Genomic DNA, 21,195 nt, shown 5'->3' on the forward strand with positions numbered 1-21,195 from the left:
TTGTGATGTGTTGTCAGTGGTTTGCGTTGCTGAGTAGACAGGCTGCTGTGTTCTGAATCAACTGTTGACTTCAGCAGTTTAATATCTAGGTCCAGAGAATCATCAAAAATGTGTGGAACACTATGCAGTCTACTTATATAATGCAGATGGAATAGTGTGTCTTAGACAGCTGTGGCTATCTGAGTATCCAGGAGCAACACGGAGTTGGGCACAAAACCTTTGCACAGTTTGAGCAGTCTGATGGCTCTGTATGGAATCAGTAGTGTACTGGATGTGTCTGTCTCTCCCTCCTCTTCCTCCACATCCATCACAGCATCACACTGTCTTTCCAAGGTTCAGTTTTAGAGCTAGCTGCACTTTAACTAGTTACTAATCTCGGTCAGGCACTTTGACAGGCGGGAGATGGTGCTATTTGTGTTTGATATGATATAAGAGCTGGGCTTCATTTGTAAATTGCTGGCATAATCAATATTGTTGCACAATTTCCCCTAGTAGCTTCCCAATGGATCTTTGCAGGACTCCACAGATAAGACCCTTAGAGGCAGAGGAGCCGATGCCTATGGTCAACTGTATCAAAACTGGAAAAGCAGTCGAACAACACAAATATAGCTATGCAGACTTTGTCCATAACCAAAACTAGATCATCTCTCATTGCCACCAGCACCATCTCTGTTCCGTGTCCTAGCCTGAAAACTGATTGGGAGAGGTCCAGTATTCAAGCAAGATGGAGGCAACCCTTGTTGAGCTTCCTATTTCTAAGCAAACTACTTAAGAGGTTGCATACTGGGTGCTAGTTAAAGAGAACAGTTGGCTCGAGCAGTGGTTTAATTGCTGGTTGGACGATGGGTTACTTTAGGATGGCAGATTTTCCTCCTCAAGAGAGTTGCCAACAGTCTCATCTAATAGGTCTCATACTCTTGGCTTGTGAAAGAGAATCAAGGCAGTCAAGGATCAGAGTTACAGGTGGGTTTTCCGCAGTGCCTCTTGTTTCATGAATGAATTAGGTTGATAGCACTTTATTGGATATATGTATGTCCATTGGTTCCTAGCATTCCGAAAGGATATCTTGTATGCAAGTGATTTTCCACAGAAAGTAGGATAATAATTCTTCATAAAAAATGCCAGGTTCTAGAAATGAACAGACATATAACAAGGCAATTTGCATTCCATAATAGTTTAGCATGGCATGATTCAGCAGCTGCTTTGGTGGAAGAGATGCCATCGTTCACCATCACCTCCAGATCCCAGTCTCACCGTAATTCCTTGTGCCAGAGCCTATCTGTATCTGCTTCTGCTTTCCACCAAGATGCTCAAAGTTTTCTTCCTTCCACTTTATCTGTCACAAGTCACCAGAGAACCAGACGCGCACTACAGAAAGTCTCACAAATTCAACCATAAATTGAGTTCACACAAATGGGAAAACAAAATTATTAAGACCTGAGAAGAGGTATTCAAGTTGAACACATTGGACACACTAATAAAAAGTTCTACCCTTTGCGATGGCATGTTATTTTTTTTAATTGTTTTTTTCTTCTATAGATTTTTGGCCCTAACTACAGATGCTATACATTTAGTAATGTTGCAGGTTACTCTTCCTATTCTATCTCCTTTATTTCATTCTACTCTTAATGTTTAGGATTTGAAACCAGGGGTTTTTTTTGCATTGTGACTATTGGACCATACAATACTTTATTATTGTAAGCCAACATGTGATCATGTATGAATCACACACACAGAAAAGGAGTATTTGAATGATGTTTCAGTATAAAGTACATCTATCTGAAATTATTATACAGTATATAGATGGTTGGCAATTTCACTTTTGTTTTAGTGTTTACCTGTTTCCTTGACATGTCAGAAAATAAGCATTTAAAAATGTTATACTTATTGATAAGTATTGAAAGTGGAACCATCTCAGGCATCCAGAGTCCAAGGTTTTCTATACAGTTACTGACCCATAAATATGCGGTTAGTCCTCTGTTATGAAATTCACTACAGTCTGATTGGTTGAGAGATTTTATTTTGCATAATAACTGTATGGTTATAAATCCCAGTACTCTGACTAAGGGCTATTAGTCACAATGCAGAGAGCTGAAAAATCACTGTACAGTTGAGAAACAATTCAACTGGGGGTCATAAGTTATAGGGAGTTATGAAGGCAATAGTCCACAAGGGCAGATTTGCATAATGCTTGTATCAAACATGTGATCTCAGGTAATCCAAGATATTACACACAAAAGAAATCATTTAAAATTTAGGTGGGGTTTTACTGGGGGTAGGGGGGTAAGCGGAAACAGGAAGAAGGAACACAAATATTCCTAAATGGCAAGCAGCAGCAGTGTGGAGACACAGAGATATTAAAGAATGGCTTTGTAAGGGGGATGGGTTACAGGGTCAGATGTTGGTTGGGAGCATATGTAGTGATGAGGTTCAGTGGCAAATCGGAGGAGAGAGATTTATGACAGACTGTAGGTGCTGAAAAGACAGAGTTCATTTTAGTGTAACAGCTTTGAGTATACGCTCCAATAACGTGGTGTAAGTGCTTTGCCCCAGAATTTATTAGTGCAGGATACAGTTATTACATTATGTTCCAGTAAAAAAGTATGCTTCATCTACAATTTAAATATTTATTAAAATAACCTGGCACTTTTATTACCTTCTTTGATTTTACTTATGGGAAAATCAAGGCATAAAGTGATTTACTAAACATCATATGGTTCTTGACATATGGATTCTATGACTCTTCAGTCAGGGATAAAACTCAAGACCCCTGATTCTCACTTCTGGTCTCTAACCACTAGATATGCTGCCTTTTTAAAAAATGCCATGTGGAAATTAAGATAAAATTTAAATTCCTGACTAATCTAGAGTAAACTACAAAATATAGTTACAGTGGGAAAAAATACACTTGAAATTGTTGTCCTGGATTTATTCCATACAAACACAAACCTCAAAAAGAAGATTAGTCATCCAGTTGTCATCCATTGGTCATCCAATTGTCAAAATGAAGTTTAAACAGCATCACAGACTACTGACCTGGGAACAGTTTGAAAAAGCTCATCATTGAGCCATCACATAATTCAATATTTTTGGACCCACACTTCATCATTAGCCAAGTAAGTAATTTCAAGGTTAAAATCAATGTAGTTTCAAGTTTGATATGAAGGCCCCAGTAAGTAGGAGTGCAAAATCTGCATTCTCATCATTCCCAAATTGTTTTGGAAGTGTGTGGTATTTTTGCATTTTTCATTTAAAACATCAAGTACATTCTGTTAAAAAAACATTATTCCTTTTAACGTGTTACTTTTTACTATCATGTTGCTGCTAGCAGTGATTTAACTAGTTGTGTACAGAATTTGCTATGGTGACTATTCCAGGACTTTCCCCTTCCCCTTTTAGTGCCTGCAAATGAAAACGGCCATAGTGCCAGTTAACGGGCAGCCCCTGATCCTCTGCCAACAATGCAGCAACAAACTTGGTCAGGCTGCGGACTGCCTCCCACCGTCACTGCACCTTCCAGCCATCACTTTTCCCCTGAAAAAGGGAGATGCCTTACTCAGGGTTCAGTTAATCCAAGTGTGGGCTCTCTGCCACTTGGTGACCAGAATCAGGGAAAAACCATCCCCCAACACACATTGTCCTTTAAGGATGTCAGTCACTATCATAAAAGGAAAGGGATAATGTTAGGTCATCTTCAAGCCAGCCAAGGTCAGAGATACTATGGCTTTCTCTACATTAGATTACATCAAGGTGCTTAACTAGAATGATCAGCTTTATGCAAACTAATGGAAGTCATGGCATCTGCACACAGACCTTTCACATGCATTCAGTGTATTTGCTGTTGTATACAATACCCACTGTATATGAATTATGTTGGTTGAAATTATTTCTGGGCATGCATTACGTTGTACATATGTTGGTATGAATTGTGCCAGCCAAATTTGTGAAATGTTGATGCATTAGCCCAAAGTTCTGATGGTGGCCTCTGGCCAGATGGAAGCCCTCTGTGATATGTTCTTAGCATCCATTATAGATCTAGGTTCATCAAATACTTCAGGAATCAGTATGATGAAGATATTGGTCACCATGAAAGCACTAGAAGGCATGCGACTGTGACTGGCAACATATATTGGGAAGCGGGTTCTGGTTGGGTTGACCTATTGACACTAGTTATCTAAGGCCATTCTGTGGTCTCTACAAGGCATTACGGGATAGTATTAAATAATTAGCTTCCATTGATTGTTGTAAAACATTCCTGTTGGCATGAACACAGCTGACACTCAATACACTTTAGCCTTACTTGGAGCCAACCCTAGGCCACAGCCTAGACTTACTGCTCCAAATTTTACCTTGACTTACATATGATAGTGTTCTGTTGGACACAGGTATTTAAGGAATGTATCCGATGAAGAGAGCTGTAGGTCATGAAAGCTTATGCTCAGATAAATTTGTTAGTCTCTAAGGTGCCACAAGTACTCCTTTTCTTTTAGGTATTTAAGGGTCATGCTAGAGGTTAACCACATGGTCAGATTACTCCTGGGGGAAATTTGTGCCAAAAAATAAAAATTCTGCACACTATTTTAAAATTCTGCATATTTTATTTGTCAAAATAACACGATATAAGCATACTAGTTTCATTTGGGTACTTTTATTTCAAAATACCTGTCAGCAAGTATGTCTGTAACAATACAGACAACAAAAAAGATTCCCCCAGGAGTAGAGAGTTAAGAAACCACTATGACAGCCCAGTTTCTGTTTCTCTGTTATGCTTTTGTTGGGCATCTCAGTCTGGGTGGGTCACGTGTCAGCTGGGCACATCTTGGGGAAGGGGAGAGATACATCCCTTCCCCTAGAGCCCAGCCATGGGGCACCCATGGCCCACAAACCCACACTCCTTACCCCCAGCTCAGATACCTGCACCTCTATCTTCCAGAGCCCAGCCGTGGGCCACCCCCCAGCCCAGACACCTGCTCACTCTAACCCCCAGAGCTCAGGGATCCAGAGAGAGAAACAGCCTAATGCTGGGTGCCAGGCTTGTACGGAGTTTCCTGCATGCTGCCTCCTTCCTTCAGGACATGCTGGGAACAGCAGCTGCCCAGAACCCTCCAGTTCTCCCCTCCACCCCAGTGTCCTGTATGTGCGAGTTGGAGAGCCAGGCTCTGCTGGTTCCAGCAGCCACTAGTGGTGGCCAGCAGCTCTGCAGCATCAATTCTGCACAAATTGTGCAGTGGCACAGAATTTCCCACAGAGTATCAGATAGACCTAGCATTACTGCAGACAAATCACCTACAAAATTTCATCCAGGAAAAAAAAAAGCGAGGTAGAAACAAATGTTGTAAAGCAGGAAAACAATTTCAAATCTACATTTAGGTGAAGACCAAAGTCTCAAGAGAATTTTTAGAATAAAATTATAGAGCATGAAAAAATTGTTAACAATATGTTCTCAGTTATTACTGTACTAGCAAAGCAACAGTAGTGTCTGGAAATGAAAAGCCTGTGCTTGTACTTACGAATATAATGCAAGTACAGCACCATTAAGGCTAGGTCCTCCCAAGAATCTTTTGTCAGTACAATCATGTTAGAGTATGATTTTTGACACTTTTATACCAGCAAAAGCCCTAGCACAGACGCAATTATACACTTACAAAAACACTTTTTTGCTGGTAGCTTATTTCATTTGGGAAACTAGTATAAACTACACCCCCCAAAAAGCAAATTTTTAGCCAGTAGGAGCTGTGTCTACACCAGGAGGATTTGCTAAACCAGTAATCTGACAAATTTACATATTTAATTTTTCTCCAGTAAGGAGAGTAGAGGAAATAACTTAAATCATATGCTGAACTAAAATACAAGGTTAACTGTTTAATGCTTTTCCAGTAACAAGAAAATGCATGAACTTGGTAAGTTACCGAGTTGCAACCAGGATTTCCATTTTAAGGCCCCAAGCCTGCAAAGACTTATTCATATGCTTAATTATACACATCGTGAGTAGTCGACTGTGAGTGAAACTAGTCACAGTGTGGAATTGCAAGCACATATTTAAAGTCTTTGCAGGATCAGGGCCTAAATTTTTACTATACATTTGTACAGTAAGTTTAAGTGCTACAAACTTCCTCAATAGTGGTGAGCACCCAAAACAGTCGCATCAAAAGGATTTCAAAATCCCATTGCCCTCCTCAGAAACAAATTTAACTAGTTTATTTTAAATTTAAATCTTTAGAAAAAAATTCTCTATTTAGCCCCCTTGCAGGTAGTTGTGTTTAGTTCATCACTCTTGATGTATTACATCAGTACTATCTGAAGAGAACACTCACTGCATTAATGTGCAGTATAGTCATGTCTATGAAAATCATGCCACCAAGTAAGGATAAATATGAAGGATCCCCTAGTTTGTGATCTCTTCACTAAAAGAATATTAAAAAAACAGGAAGGCTATTTGAACTCTTTTTACACATATACAAGGATGCACAGAATTAGACTCCAGCACATATCATCCAAACAGCTATTGAAGACATTAGAGAGAGCATCTGCGCTTCAGTTTCTTAGCTCCATAGTCTCCCAATCAAATTAATCAGCAAATGACAACTCAAATGCAAGGAAGATTCCATTATGCATTAAGAAGAAGCTTTTCAAAAAAAGCCTAAGGCAGTTGGTAGTTCAGCTCCAAATGAATTTCAGTGGGATTTTGGAGCTTAACTTCCTTAGGCTCCTTAAAAAAAAAAAATTACAGCCTCTTTTTTGTCACTAGTCTAAAAGTCACAAAGATGTCTGTCCATGTCAATCCATTTATTTATTATTATTGTTATTATTTGTATCATATTAGTGTTTAGATGCCCACTCTAAGATCAAGACCCCATTGTGCTAGGTGCTGTACAAGCATATTGAGATAGTTCCTGCTCCCAAAGAACATACAAACTAGACAAAGGATGGGAGCGGAAAGAGGCAGAGAAGTCAAGTGACTTGCCCAAGGCCAAACAGGAAGTTAGACCGATTCACAGATACTAAGGTAAGAAGGGACCATTACGATCATTTAGTCCGACCTCCTGCACAACGCAGGCCACAGAATCTCACCCACCCACTCCTGCGAAAAACCTCTCACCTATGTCTAAGCTATTGAAGTCCTCAAATCGTGGTTTAAAGACTTCAAGGAGCAGAGAATCCTCCAGCAAGTGACCCGTGCCCCATGCTACAGAGGAAGGCGAAAAACCTCCAGGGCCTCTTCCAATCTGCCCTGGAAGAAAATTCCTTCCCGACCCCAAATATGGCGATCAGCTAAACCCTGAGCATATGGGCAAGATTCACCAGCTAGATACCCAGGAAAGAATTTTTTGTAGTAACTCAGATCCCACCCCATCTAACATCCCATCACAGGCCATTGGGCCTATTTACCATGAATAGTTAAAGATCAATTAATTACCAAAATCATGTTATCCCATCATACCATCTCCTCCATAAACTTATCGAGTTTAATCTTAAAGCCAGATAGGTCTTTTGCCCCCACTGCTTCCCTTGGAAGGCTATTCCAAAACTTCACTCCTCTGATGGTTAGAAACCTTCATCTAATTTCAAGTCTAAACTTCCCAATGACCAGTTTATATCCATTTGTTCTTGTGTCTACATTGGTACTGAGCTTAAATAATTCCTCTCCCTCTCCAGTATCTATCCCTCTGATATATTTATAGAGAGCAATCATATCTCCCCTCAACCTTCTTTTAGTTAGGCTAAACAAGCCAAGCTCCTTGAGTCTCCTTTCATAAGACAGGTTTTCCATTCCTCGGATCATCCTAGCAGCCCTTCTCTGTACCTGTTCCAGTTTGAATTCATCCTTCTTAAACATGGGAGACCAGAACTGCACACAATATTCCAGGTGAGGTCTCATTATTCTTGTATAACGATACTAAAACTCTCCTTATCTCTACTGGAAATACCTCGCCTGATGCATCCCAAGACCGCATTAGCTTTTCTCACGGCCATATCACATTGGTGGCTCATAGTCATCCTATGATCAACCAATACTCCAAGGTCCTTCTCCTCCTCCGTTACTTCTAATTGATGCGTCTCCAGCTTACAACTAAAATTCTTGTTATTAATCCCTAAATGCATAACCTTACACTTCTCACTATTAAATTACATCCTATTACTATTACTCCAGTTTACAAGGTCATCCAAATCTTCCTGTATGATTTCCCAGTCCTTCTCTAAATTGGCAATACCTCCCAGCTTTGTATCATCCGCAGACTTTATTAGCACACTCCCACTTTTTGAATTCTGTTGCCAGCTTGGTCTCTCTCAATTCCCAGTCCAGGCTATACCTTCTTTTGGAAAGGAAAGTCATCTAAAGACAGGCATTTGCATGGGGATGGTTTTGCCATAAAGAACAATATTTCTAGCCAGCTTTTAAAACTCACTATGGGTATTCACAAATGTCTCATGACTTTTTGTCTTAAGCTTAGTAACAACCAGTATGCCATGGTCATCAGTGCATATGCTCCCACACTTGACGATGATGAAGACAACAAGGAGCAGTTTTACAGTGCTCTTGATTCAATCTTCACTGACACAGCCAAGGAAGACCAGCTCATTTTCATGGATGACTTCAGTGCAAGAGCTGGACAACACTCTGGAGAGGTACCATTGGGAAAGAAGGGTAGGGAAAGTCAAGTCTAATGGCATTCTCCTCATCAGCAAATGTGTGGAGCATGATTTGCTTATCACAAATACCATCTTTAGACAAAGGGACAAATATAAAACCACTTGAAAACACCCAGGTTCCAGACACTGGCATCTTCCTGATTACGTCATCGTCAGAGCCCATGATCGTACTGATGTCCATATTACACGAGTCATGAGAAGTACAGATGACTGCTGGACAGACCATCATTTGGTCAGATCAGTCATGAACATGTGGCTTGCACCAAAACACTGTAAACAACCTAAAGGAATGAGGAAGAGATTTAATATCAAAATCACGCTAGTCCTGAGACCCCTCACAACACCTCATCGAGAGTCTATTTGACCTACCTGACATCATCAATGATGTCCAAATACATTGGAAAGAGTTCAAGACCATTATTCACAAGGCTATATGAGAGTTGACTGGATGTTGATGGATGGACTATATGAGAGTTGACTGGATACTCCATTCACCGCCATCAGGATTGATTTGATGAGAACAACAAGGAAACCCTAGCACTTATTCATAAGAAGAGAAGCACATTTTTCATTTGGCAAAATGAACTCTCTAACCAGCAAAAATGAGACTTAAAGTTGTTGTTCAAAGAAGGCTGCATGACATCAAGAACCAGTGGGGACAAACAAAGGCTGTGGAGATCCAGAGCTTTGCCAATCAACCTGATATGAGAAGTTTTGTTTTGTTTTTTTTAAAGCAACGAAAGCCATCTATGGGCCAAGCTCAAGTGGCACAACCCCTCTGCGATCTCAGGACAGCTCAATCCTTCTAAAGAACAATGTAGCCCTCAAGCTATGTTGGATGAAGCACTTCAAGACCCTACTTAACCATGAATCTGAAGTCTCAGCTGCCACCATCGAGTCCATTCCTCAGCATTCTGTAATAGAATCTCTTGCTAGCCCCCCCATTTTCTGAGGAAGTTTGGCATGCCATCACTCAGACTAGAAACAACAAGGCACCAGGCCTAGATGGCATTCCTTTGAAAACCTTCAAAGCTGGCGTAACAGCACTTGTGAAAAAACTTCAACTTCTTGTTAGAATTTGGGTTAATGAAGAAATTTAATCCGACCTAAAGAATTCCTAAAAATGGTCACAGTAATGGCAAGAGGACAAGTCAATGTGCAGGAATTACTGAGGCACCGTCTTCCTCTCCGACATGATTTTCGTTGCACAACAGATCCAAGAGCAGTGTAGAGAACAACACCAGGTATTGTTTATGGCATTTATTGACCTAAGGCCTTTGATTCCATTAATCATGCAGCATTATAGAAGGTGCTGTCTAGGTTTGGTTGTCCATTGAAGTGCATTCATGTTCTCAGGCTGTTTCATGATGGGATGACCACCACCATCCTCTGTAATGGGTTGGAGATGGACTTGTTCACCATCCGTACTGGTGTTAAGCAGGGCTGTGTTAGTGCCCCGACAATTTCTTCCATATATTTTGCTGTGATCTTGATTCTTATTCATGACCGCCTTTCTTCTGGAATTGGGATTGCGTTATCACATGGATAGCCAGCTCTTCAACCTGCGGCGTCTTCATTCTGAAACTAAGGTCACCAAGCTGTTATTACTGACCTTCATGATGCTAACGACTTTGCTATCCTCGTGTACAGCGAGGCTGACTTACAATCCACCCTAGATCTTTTCTTAGGCGCCTATCATAGCCCAGGACTTTCCCTCAATATTGGGACGACTAAGGTGCTCCACCAGTCAGTCCCAGAACAAGTTGTCCCCGTTCTCCCATCTAATTGTCAGTGGTAATGAACTCCTGGAAAGCACTGACAATTTCCCTTACCTTGGTAGCCACCTCCCCCAGACAGCCAATCTTGATATGTAGATCGAACATAGGATCCTTTGTGCCAGCACATCCTTTGGAAAGTTGCTTCATCGTGTCTTTATGGACAGAGATCTTCAGATGGAAACGAAGATCCTGGTCTACAATGGAGTAGTCATCCCCACTCTTCTTTACGTTGCGAGACATGAGTGACATACTGAAACCATCTTCAGGCTCTGGAATGGTAGCACCAGCGCTGCCTTAGGAAGAGTCTCCGTATGAGAAGGGAAGATTGTCACTCTAATGCCAGCGTTCTCTCTGCAGCTAATATCCACGCTGCTGAGGTGAAGCTTATGAAACATCAGCTGTGCTGGGCTGGCCATTGTGTGCGGATGGCTGATTCTCATCTTCCAAAGCAAGTCCTCTTTTCTCAGCTTAGTCATGGTAAGAAGACCCACGGGGGACAGAGGAAACACTACAAGGACACCTGAAAGTCTATCTTATGAAGGGAGGCATTGACCCCACGAATTTGGAAGAGCTGGCTGGCAACAGACTGAAATGGTGGTGCATCGTACATCAAGCCTCATCCCATTTCGAAGAGGATTGCCTTGCTCAAGAGGCTGAGAAAAACAGCACAGGAAGAAAGAAATTGTACAGCATCCCGGCCAGCAGTTCTACTCTCTCCAGGCAATCATGCATCATATGTGTGGAAAAGTCTGTAGAACACAGATTGGATTCCACAGCCATCTGACGTCTCACCACCGACACTCCCCCCCGCAGACATCATCCTCATATCAAGTGATAGCCGACAACGATAATATACACACAGCGGTCTTCTAGAATACTCGCTGATCAGAACTTTCATGTTCATTCTTGCAGAACATGTCTCAGTCTCAGTACTGTATGTTTTCATATTTACCTCACAGTGTGTAATATATCATATTTACTAACACTCAAATCACTACTTTTCTGATGGCTTCTTAAGGAAAGCCATCAAGTAGCAGGGATTCTGTCCAATTACCCAGAAGAAAATTTAAACAGAGTTTTACTTCAGTGTATACATGGTGAACAATTTTTATTTCCAACTAAAAACCAGCACATCTTTCTTAATAATGTCACTGGGAGGAAGGAAAGTAAATACAGAAGAGATTTTTTGCAACTGAAGGAATCAGAATGAAATACAGGCAGGGGAGGAGGTGATGGCAAATGTTTCTCTCTGCCTGTTCCCTCCTTATATCCCGCCCCCAACCATTCCTTCCAGCCTCTCCATCCAGTCTGTCTTCTGAGCAAGTTCTTCCTTCCCTTCCATTTCAAATGCATATGCATCCAGGAACCTCTTTGATAGACAATGCTGCACAACTTACTTGCCTGTCTTTCCACAGAACTGTGCACATGCTAAGATACAGCAGAGTGTTGTACATTCCAAATATCCCTGTATGAGACATTAAGGGATTTAGAATGCTCTGATTCCACTACATTACAGCACAAACAATATGTTGCATAGGTTATCAAGGTGCACATCCAAAGGCCTGCAGGGTACCAAATAAGTTTATGAAAGAAGTACAAAGTGGGACGGAGGGAGAGAGAGAGAGAGTCACAGAGGCAAAGTCAGGAAGCTGATGTTCACCAGTCAAAACGCTTCTCGATCCACATTTCTATAATTGAAAACAATTCAATTTTAGTTTCACTGTAATGTCTATAGGCATTCTATCAAAGCACACTTAATCACTTCATTCTGATGTGCTTTGATAGATACTGAAATGAGAAAAGTAGAGCATACCACCACTTCCATGGTTTGAGCCCAAAGTTTATCGAAGTTATTTTACAATATCTATATTCTTTATTCCTACAAAAGGAAATTTATTAAAATGAAAATGTTTTGTTCAAAGTTTTTCCCAAACAATTTTTCACTTTTGAGTAAATGAAAAGAATTTGCCCCCCTCCTACTTGCCCTCTTCCTTTAAAAGGTTAAAAAGGAAAAACGGGGGGGGGGGTGGAATGGGGAAAAGAAAAAATGAAGATTTTTTTATTGTCAAAACCAGATTTTTCTCCATTTTTCCATCAAAATAGGATAAATTTTGTACAAAAGCTCCATTTCATTCATAAAAAGGTTTCCCAGTTCTAATAAATCGTAATACGTGATAAACAGCAACCCATCCAAACCTCGAATTAGCTGGCAGGTTTATTTGTCAAAGTGCTCAGTCAGTGTGCTGTACAGAAGAATTTGAACAGTGTACACTTAAAAACCATCTGCAGACAATTTTGAAAAGAGAGAGGCTCTGACAAAGAAACAGAAAAGAAAAAATATAAATAAAGCCCCAACACTGATTAAATCAAAGCCATCTTTGGAAATGTCTTAAAATGGAAGGGAATGAGTGGAGTGTGACAAGCTAGCAATGTTCACCTCAATCACCCCACTCTATAATCAGATGTTGATTCCACTTGGAAACAGCTAGGTGGGTCATGCTAACTAGAGGAGGTAGCTGATTTTCTTACCAAGGAATATAATGGAGATAGGAGGAAAAAAGATCTATGATGTGGGCTGAGCAACTCTGAAAAAGAAACTAAGGAGCAGCTAAGCCTAAGGTGAGGGGCTTCAGCTAAACTTTAGCTCTTGGAAGGGAAAGAGACTGGACTCCACTGAGTATGTGAACTATGTTCATTGAAGTAGTTGAGCAAGGCAACTTGTTGCACCAAAGGCAAGAGAATTCCATGCCCCACTACAGCAAAAATATGATGCCTTGTCCATGTTCTTATGTAAGATGAGACAATGGGACTCCTAAAAGCCAAGTGACATCAAGCAGAAACCAACACTTGAGAATAATTAGTAGAACTGAGTGAAATTCAGAATTTCTGTCCCATGGAAAACATTTCTTTTCATCTCAAAATCAGACAGAAAGTTGACGTTTCAAAAAAAAAAAAAAATTGTTGAATGAAAATGCCAAAAAATTTTAATTTGGAAATGTTGAAATATTTCATTTACAGAGTTTGCTCAAACTCCCCCCATCACCCATGTCAACATTCTCAATCAAATTTTGGGTTGTTGAAATGATTTGAAATGCTTAGAATCATTTTAGCATTAAACCACATTTTCCCACTGGAGTACATTTCCTCCTGGGAGTTGTAGTTTAAGACCCTTTCTTTCATGTCTTTTGGACAAAATGAAATATTCTGATTCAGGTTGAACAGATCCTAAATCGAATATTTAATTTCTATTTGACAAGAAAAAAAATCAAACTTTTTCCTTTAAAAACTTCAATTTTGCAGAACTGCATTTTCTGTTGGAAAATCATTGCAATAGAAAATTTCCAACCAGCTCTAATAATTACTGAAGGATGGATGCTACTAGGTTTATAACCAGGTCTCTTGTGAATTTGGGTCTTGGTATCTCAAGCAACGTTTCCCCCCATTAAAATTTTTATAAAAGCAGCTGAATTTAACATTCCCCACCCCCCACACACCCACTGAAAGTACAGTCGTTTGTATACATGCCCACTGCACACAGAACATGTTCATTAACTTCTATTTCCATGTATGTTTGGGAAGGAAGAAAAGGTCATCTTTAACAGCTCTATTTCTTAAGAGATTTATATTTTAAAAGGACCTCATTGCATATGATTTTACAAGGAAATTGTCAGTTAAGCACAACATCATCTTTTCCAGCCTGAAGGAGAATAGCAACAAGATGAATTCCATGCAATTTTCTGTTAAGTAGATGATTATATGGAAATGAGAAAGTATGATCCCAGTGCTTCAAGGTGAACAAGATAAACTCTTTCTGTCAAGGATATCTAACTTAGAAGAAATAATTGAACTTAACTTGCATTGTTTCAACCATTCCAGAATCCTGTCTTAGCCAGCTAACAAACTACCTGAGAAATACCTAGGTCACTCCAATATAAGAAAAAGCATGTGAATTTTAGCATCCTGCTGTAGTTACGAATCAGATGGCACTTCCATTCTAAGTTTGTATTTTCCGTAGCTAATGAAGAATAAACAAACTATTTTTAATTTAACAATTCAAACGTCTCAAAAATATGATCCTCATTAAAGAACATTGCTTTGCTATGTGAGAAAAAAATTGGTTGGTAAATAAAGTTAGTTACAAAGAAAATAATCAACTGTGTATGTACTATTTTCCTTATAGATTTGAGTGCACAGAGTGTAATTACATTAATAGATTCCAAGGCCAGAACGGACCACTATGATTATCTAGTCTGATCTCCTGTATAATTCTGGCCATAGAACTTTCCCGCAAATTATTCCTAGAGCATCTTTTATAGAACATCCAATCTTGATTTTAAAACAGTCTGGGATGGAGAGTCCATCACAACCTCGGGAAGTTATTCCAATGGTTAATTATTCTCTCTGTTAAAATTTTACACCTTATATCCCATTTGATTTGGTCTAGATTCAACTTCCAGCCATTGAATCATGCTATACCTTTCTCTGTGAGACTGAAGAGCCTAATATTAAATAAGTGTTCCCCATGTAAGCACTTAACTGGTATGTCTACACAGCAAAGTAAAACCTGCGGCTCACCTGTGCCAGCCGAGTCAGGCTCACAGGGCTCAGGCTGTTTCACTGCTGTGTAGACTTCTGGGCTCTGGCTCGGGCTGGAGACAATCCCAGAGTTCAGGTCCCAGCCCAAGCCCAGAGATCTACACAGCAATGAAACAGCTCCACAGCCCAGGCTCCACAAGCCCGAGTCAGCTGGCATAGGCCAGCCGCAAGTTTTTCTTTGTTGTGTAGATATACGCATAGATTGTAATCAAGTCACCCCTTAACTTTCTCTTTGTTAAGCTAAATAGAATGAGGTCCTTGAGTCTATCACTATAAGGCATGTTTTCTAATCCTTTAGTCTTTCTCTTGGCTATTCTCTGAACCCTCTGTAATTGATCAACCTCTTTCTTGAATTGAGGATACCAGAACTGGACACAGTATTCCAGAAGCAGTGGCACCAGCATCAAATACAGGGGTAACATAACCTCTCTACTCCAACTCAGAAGTCCCATTTACACACCCAAAACTTCCAATATCCCTTTTGGCCATAGTGTCACACTGGGAACTCATGTACAGCTGATTATTCACAACCCCCAAATCTTTTTCAGAGTCTCTGCTTTCCAGGATAGAGTCCTCCATCCTGTACGTACGTTCTTTGTTCCTAGATGTATACATTTACCCATATTAAAATGTATATTGTTTGCTTGAGCCCAGCTTACCCAGCAATCCACATTGCTTTGTATCTGTTACCTATACTCTTCACTATTTATTGCTTCCCCAAGTTTTATGTCATCAGCAAACTTTATGATTGTATGTTTCTTTCCAGGTCATTAATAAAAATGTTAAATAGTGTAGTGCCAAGAACTGATCCCTGCAAGACCCCACTAGGCACACACACATTTGATGATGATTCCCTGTATACAGCTACATTTTGAGACCTATCAGTCAGCTTTTAATCCACTGAGTGTGTGCCATGCTAATTTTTATATCATTCTATTTTTTTAAAATGAAAATGCCATGTGGTTCCAAGCCAAAAACCTTACAGAAGTTTATTACTTCAGCATTGTTGCCTTTATAAACTAAACTTATAATCTTATAAAAAAAGATGAGACGTTACTTTGACAGGATCTATTTTCCTTAAACCATGTTGATTAGTATTCATTATATTACCCTCCTTTAATTCTTTATTCATCAAGTCCCATATCAGCCACTCCAATATACTTCCTGGGATCAATATCAGATGGACCAACCTACTATTACCCGGATCATCCCATTTACCCTTTATAACTATTGGCTCATCTTTAGCTTTCTTCCTGTCTTCTGGAACTTCCTTGCTGTTCCAAGACTTATTGAAAAAAATCAACATTAATGGTCCAACAAGCTCTTCACATAGCTTTTTTAAAAGCTTGGGTGCAAGGTATCCAGACCTGCTGTTTAACATCCTCCTGAGATATAGTTAAGGTTAAGATTGTGTCACGGAAGTCACAGAAGCCATAACTTCCAGAGACCTCCGAGACATTTTCTGCTTCTGCACTGAGGTATTGGGGCTGGAGCTGTCAGCAAGAGGGGGCCCCCTACAGATCCCAGCTACATTGGGCAGCAGGTGGGGACCCTGGAGCTCCAGAAGCGGTGGGTGCTGAACCCTCTTCCCTCCTCCCCCACCCCCATTTTGTCACAGTTATTTTTAGTAAAAGTGAGGGACAGGTCACAGGCTTTCATGAATTTTTGTTTATTGCTCGTGACCTGTCCATGACTTTCACTAAAAAGAACCATAACAAAATCTTAACCTTAATGATAGTGCAGTGGAAAGAGTGTTATATTATATGACTATATCTGTGTTTTCCCCAAACACAAAAAACATTTATTGAACACTTCTGCCTTTTGAAAATTCTACCTTTTCCATCTAGTAATGGACCAGTACCAGTGTTAGGATTCTTTTTGTTCCTAAATCACTTTTAAAAACTCCTTCTTATTGTCCTTAACTCTGCTGGCCACAGATTTCTCCCTGTGTCTTTTTGTTTCCCCAATCAATTTTCTACAATCTTTAGCTTCTGATTTATATTTATTTTCAATGTCCCTTTTTTTCCATTTGTTAGGGTTTTTTTTTTTTATAGCTGCCTTCACTTCCCCTGCAAACCAGGTTGGCTTTTTAATCAATTTAGCCTTCTTCCTCAGTTGTGGCTTTTTGGTCGTTTAATAAAGTGTTCTTAAATAATTCCTAACTCTCAATCACATTTTTTCTGATTCCCAACCCGCACAGCAAGCTATATTTAGATAGTCACTAGAAATCCACGCTAAAAGTCCCATGAGCGTTCTCTCCATACTTCTGAAATCTTAAGAAAACTGCACATGCTACAATGTTGAGAAAATAAAGCTAGCTCAATACAAAGCTTTATTTTAGCATGGATTTCTAGTGACTCTACCTATAGCTTACTGTGGGGCTTGGGAGGCATGGGTAGAGAGAATATTGCCTGCCAAATATGGTGTTAGAAACAGCTGAATTTTGGAAAACAACTGATCTAAATATATAGCAGTTATACAGCAGAAATACAGTACAACTTAAAAAGCCACACAACTGATTTAATTGTCCTTCAGCGATATTAAGTAAAAATGTGTTCAAAACATGGTACTAAGTTTTGGCCAGGTATTTGGCAGCTTGAAACAGATTTCTATTACACGCTACTCTTCCCCGTCTTCCCTGCCATTTGCCCCATAGCAAATCCTTAATCACTAGGCCAGAAACAGTACATGCTATGTCTATGAAAATTATTCTTTGATTTTTTTAGTTAATCTATAATCCAACACTGAGTGCATATAACAAACTCAAGATAGACAGATGCTTTGGTTGTCCTACTTTAGATTTCTTTTCTCAAGTTGCACACAGATGGGAGCACTTGATGTTTACACTCAGGTCATATATTAAGATGGTAGCTTGTGTATTCAGAATGTGGAATAACCATCAGATTAATGCACATGTCCAGTTAAAATGTTAGCATTTTATTGTAAAAGCTCCATCTCGCATTTAAATCCATATTCAGACAGCAATGCCTCATGCCTTCTGAACTAGATTACAACAGCTGGCACTTATGTGCTGTATCCTTTATGGTCTTTATTGATTCATCAGTACATATTTTTAAATGTCAAATCTATAAGAAGAATGTTAAATATGTAATCTCTAGAGTGGAAGATTAAATCTGAATTCTTCAATAATGCTGGAAAAATCGTGTTTCATGCTGACTTTTAAGTGTTATGGGACAATTTGAAAGTCAGTGGTTTCTAAAATTCTCTTTGAAAGGAAAATTTACATGTCATCAGAGAAAGATATGAGGCCATCAGACTGACAGACAACACAAGCAATTAATAAAACACAGTGGTTCCCTAGAAAGTAATGTTGGCATAGTACATATAACTACCACATGCATAAAAGAGAATTTTATGAAATGAGTGGTTTTGTTACTAAATTTTGAACCTCGTGGATTAAAAGTTAACTTGAATAGGTTCTTGGAAGCATTACTGATGCAATTTAGTTAACACTTAAGATAGTTCTTTTCATTCACAGATTTCAAAAGTCCTTCAGAAAGGAGGATGCGTTAAGACCAATTGTCCCAGTTTACTAATAAAGAAACTGAGCCACAAAGAGGTTCCAACTTGCTATATGATTATTATTTGTATTAGCATAGTGCCTAGGAGCCTTGTTCATGGACCAGGACCCCATTGTGCTAGGCACTGTACGAACACAAAACAGAAAGACCATCCCTGCACCCAAAAGATTAGATTCTAAATAGTTCTACTTTAAGTAATAATGGCAGAGAACAGACGTCTCCGGACTCTCAGGTCTAGTCTCCGCTTTCTAGATCACACTGATTGATTAGCAAAAATTAAATAAAAACATGGTTAATTTCTTTTGGACTGGGAAAAGTATCTTTTAAGTACTTCAGTCAATCCAGTGGACAAGCTCAGAGGCTACAGAGAAGAAGGGGTGTCATAAATATGAAGGGAAGGGTAAACACCTTTAAATCCCTCCTGGCCAGAGGAAAAACCCTTTCACCTGTAAAGGGTTAAGAAGCTGGGATAACCTCGCTGGCACCTGACCAAGATGACCAATGAGGAGACAAGATACTTTCAAAGCTGGAGGGGGAGAAACAAAGGGTCCTCTCTGTCTGGGTGATGCTTTTGCCGGGACCAGAGCAGGAATGCAGGTCAGAACTCCTGTAAAGAGTTAGTAAGCAATCTAGTTAGATATGCGTTAGATTCTGTTTTGTTTAAATGGCTGATAAAATAAGTTGTGCTGAATGGAATGTATATTCCTGTTTTTGTATCTTTTTGTAACTTAAGGTTTTGCCTAGAGGGATTCTCTATGTTTTGAATCTGATTACCCTGTAAGGTATTTACCATTCTGATTTTACAGAAGTGATTCTTTTACTTTTTCTTTTATTAAAATTCTTCTTTTAGGAACCTAATTGCTTTTTTCATTGTTCTTAAGATCCAAGGGTTTGGGTCTGGGTTCACCTATGCAAATTGGTGAGGATTTTTATCAAGCCTTCCCCAGGAGAAGGGGTGTAGTGCTTGGGGGGATATTTTGGGGGTGGGGAGACGTTTCCAAGTGGGCACTTCCCCTGTTCTTTGTGCAACACTTTGGTGGTGGCAGCTTTAAACCTAAGCTGGTAAGAATAAGCTTAGGGGGTCTTTCATGCAGGTCCCCACATCTGTACCCTAGAGTTCAGAGTGGGGAAGGAACCTTGACAAGGGGAAGAGTGACAGATTGGATAAGCTATTTTGAGGATGACTTTCAAAGGAATGGAACAGTTGAACAGGCTTAGAGAGGAAAAAGCAAATATCCGTTTTGAGACTACATGCTGTGTGTATGTCTCTTGCGGAGCACCATGAATTCAAGTTGTGAATTCCTTAAGTAACATTTATTCTTCATGTTAGAATTAGACCTGTAGAGTAGTTTGAGTGATATGGCTACAGGTGAGTATTTAATGTCCTTCAGATTTTCTCTTTAATAATCTATTTGACATTAAAGCTCTAATTTAAGAAAACCAAAAGTGATTTCTGTAGTTATGGGGGAGTGTTTTGAGGGGGAGTGTTGTTTTTAATTTGTCTGTCAGGGAAGTAGAGGAAAGGAGGTCTCTATCCACAATGGGCATAAATAGAACACTGGAAGCTACACAGAGGTTATAAAAGAATAAAGATTAACATTAAAATAATTTAATGGAGTTCCATTAATACTGGTCTTTAAAAATATTTTTGGGAGGATGGGGGGCACATAATGCAACCACCAAAATGACAGCATTCTTTTAAATAAATTCTGAGTACTTCAAATGATTACCTATAAGAAATAAACACTTCCATTCACTGACTAAATATTTTCCCATTTAGTATAACCAGAAAGGAATTTTGCGGGTAAACAGCCTGTGTGTTACATTGTAATTTTCTCAAGGTAGGTTGACTGTATCAATAATTAATGGTTTTTCTTTGTAAAAGTGTTATACAGTAAAAGCTTTGTTATCGGGTATGTTGGGGGAATGGGGAGTGCTGATGAATCAAAAATTCTGGTTAACTAAGAGGGAGGGAGTTTGGGTCCAGGAGGGGGCACAGGGCAGGGGACTGGGGCATTGGAGGAGGGTGTGGGGTGCTGGACCTCAGGTGGCTCCCTGCAAGCGGCGACATGTCCCTGCTGCTCCGAGGCGGAGGCGTGGCTAGGCAGCTCTGTGTACTCTGTCCGCCCGCAGGCACCACCCCCGCAACTCCCATTGGCCACGCAGTTCCTGGCTAATGGGAGCTGTGGAACCAGTGCTCGGGATAGGGTGGGTTGGGGGCAGCATGCAGAGCCGCCTAGCCTAGCCTTTGCCTAGCAGCAGCAGGGACATGTCGCTGCTTACGGGGAATGGCCCGAGGTGAGCACTGACTGGATCCGGCACCCCACACTCCCTGCTGCACCCCAACACCCTGCCCTGAGGCCCCTCCCACTCTCCCTCCTATAGTCCACGTCCCACACCCGCTCTCACACTCCCTCGTGGCTGTTCCTCCACCTAGGAGCAGCAGGGACATGTCACCACTTCTGGGGAGCCACGCGGAGCCAGGTAGGTAACCTGCCGGCCCTGCCAAACAGATTATAAACCAGACTTTCAATGAAGATCAGAAATGCCGGTTTATAGATCTTTCCAGCTGGTAAAGTGCCGGATAACACAGCTTTTACTGTAGTATGAATTCCATATCCACTAAT

The 21,195-nt window shown here is 40.2% G+C and overlaps 2 protein-coding genes across 2 annotated transcripts in view; one reads left to right on the forward strand and one right to left on the reverse strand.

Annotated features, from left to right (window-relative positions):
• Nucleotides 1-21,195, reverse strand: part of DOCK1 (dedicator of cytokinesis 1) — a 549,703-nt gene that overhangs the window by 338,205 nt on the left and 190,303 nt on the right. The gene's annotated exons all lie outside the window — the stretch shown is intronic.
• INSYN2A (inhibitory synaptic factor 2A) overlaps nucleotides 1-21,195 on the forward strand; it is a 57,359-nt gene that overhangs the window by 11,690 nt on the left and 24,474 nt on the right. The gene's annotated exons all lie outside the window — the stretch shown is intronic.

This window comes from Eretmochelys imbricata, chromosome 7 (genome assembly GCF_965152235.1).
Source record: "Eretmochelys imbricata isolate rEreImb1 chromosome 7, rEreImb1.hap1, whole genome shotgun sequence".
Classification (NCBI taxonomy): Eukaryota; Metazoa; Chordata; order Testudines; family Cheloniidae; genus Eretmochelys; species Eretmochelys imbricata.